Source organism: Colobus angolensis, unplaced genomic scaffold (genome assembly GCF_000951035.1).
Source record: "Colobus angolensis palliatus isolate OR3802 unplaced genomic scaffold, Cang.pa_1.0 Scaffold209, whole genome shotgun sequence".
Lineage (NCBI taxonomy): Eukaryota > Metazoa > Chordata > Mammalia > Primates > Cercopithecidae > Colobus > Colobus angolensis.
Window position 1 is genome coordinate 1,009,329 of NW_012115255.1, and position 2,172 is coordinate 1,011,500.

The 2,172-nt window shown below is 54.1% G+C and overlaps 1 pseudogene; it reads left to right on the forward strand.

The window, feature by feature from the left end:
* Window positions 1–382: 382 nt before the first annotated feature.
* LOC105512049 overlaps window positions 383–2,172 on the forward strand; it is a 16,664-nt pseudogene continuing 14,874 nt past the window's right edge.

The following is a 2,172-nucleotide window of genomic DNA, read 5'->3' on the forward strand; positions in this document are numbered from 1 at the left end:
TTAGTTTAACCCCAAATCCCCAATCACTTGCCAAATGATCCTCTATGTATCCTACATAAAGGACAGGGTCTTTCTGGCAGAAAACCATCGAAGTTTTTATTTGCAGTAAGAGAAGCATGCCTTCTTATCATCAAACAGGTGCATGGCCCCCTTGCGGGGGTGGGGGGGAATCACCCATCACCCACCTCCCCATGCGTCACGGTGTTGCCGCACACCATTAATGCATCAAAACGGAAAAGGAAATGTAAGCAGTATCTGCTGTCCAAAGTTCACGTCAACAATTCCTTATTAGGAAGGCACTTCTGAGCCTTTCCTCCTGCATCTGGGAGCTGCCAGCAACCCAATTCCAGGAGAGAAAATAGCCCGATACCTCCTGCAGCCCATGGAGTCCTCTTGTTGGGACAAGGTCTCCCCAGCACAGAGGAGCCCCCAGCACGGTCAAGACTGGAGGTCCTGGCGGTGGGTGGTGCTGGGGAGGCCACGGGGGGAGGGCTGTTCCCTGTTCCCTTCCCCTTAGGAGACAGCTGGCCCAAGGTGACACAGCACTGGATGCGATTTCAGGGTCAGGGACCACGGTGCCCGGAGCTGTGGACCACGCAAGCCCACAGCCACTGCGTGCCCCAGACCAACACAAGAAGAGCAGAGGCCGACAACATCTTTGTCTATGGTAGGGGCCATGGTTATCGTTCCTAGGAAGAGTCCACGGCCACTTCTACCAGGTGCCCTCCACTCTTCCCCTGCCCCAGCTGGTCCCCCTGCGACAGCCGTGTCTCTAAGAACGGGGTGTGGAGCCAGGGGGAAAACACAAAATAAACCACCTGCTACTAGAAATGGCCTCGCTGTACTCAGGGAGTCGGTTCCAGGACCCCATGGACACCAAATCCAGGCACATTCAAACCCCACAGGTGGACCTGCCGAACCTGCATGTTAAAGAGTGGCCCTCCAACACGCGTTTCACATGGCAGAACACTGTATTTTCTCCCTGAGTTTGGTTGAAAAAATCCACGTATAAGTTGATCCGCAAAGCCCAAGCTTGTGTTGTACAAGAGTCAACTGTATGCAATTGACACTGATTCCTACCAACAATATCCAAATCTTAGCATGACCAGCACGATAAACAGAATGAGCAAAATTCAAAAACTAAAGCAGAGATTTTTCCTGCGAGTCGGCGCACTGCGTATCCCCTGCGGTAAAGACCTCACTGGCTGCTGACCAGACTCCACCGGCCTCTTCCTCCATCCTGAGGGCATCTTCCTCCATCCTGACAGCAGCCTGGGCCCACCTCCCAGCCCCAGGCTGAGAACTGAGTTCCAGTCCGAGGGTGGGGGAGGGGGACGCACTGTGCACCTTCCCAGCTCTTCTCCGCCCCTTCCCTCAGGCTGGCCCAAGAGCAGCCTGGACAGTCACGTGCTGGGGACACCAAGCTGCCCCTCCTCCACCCACAGCCTCAGGCCACCTGTCACATCTGTGACCGAGAAATAGAGCTGCAGCAGGAGGCGGAGGCGGGCGGCGGGACACGCTGGGATCTACCCATGGTCAGGCCGAGCTGCTCTGATCACTCAACCTTCACTTTCATCAATTGCTCTAAATAAGCTAGAATAAAATACGCCACGTCCTCCTTTCCACACACTCCCAAGCCTCCCATCCCACTTCCCGGCGCTGACCCCATAAGAACACTTTGTGCATCTTCCCAGGTATTTTCTATCCTCCTCAAGCACAGAACCACACTCAGAGTGTTGTTGTTTTTTTTTTTTTTTTAACAGAAATGGCACCAGGACAGATGATGGTTTTTTTGGACCATTTCTTTACTTTCTTGGGCATTTTCCGCACCAGGACAGATGGGCTCTGCTCTCCTTCCTCCCCGCCCAAAGCTGTCTCACAGCAGCCACACACAGAGCCGTAAACCCTCGCAAGACTGTGGGTGTCTCGGGGTGCCCCACGTCCCCAAAGACCAAGGGCTCACAGATCCACTTTGTCCAACAACACTTCAGACATGGCCTCGAGCCTGGGAGCCCTGCTGGCCAGGCAAGACCAGCCCCAGAATAGAGGTGTGAGGGGTGACGTCTACACTTCTTAAAAAAAAAAAAGGCAGATATTCAGTGCCACATTTAAAATGGTCATCGCGGCCAGGCACAGTGGCTCATGCCTGTAATGCCAGCACTTTGGGAGGCC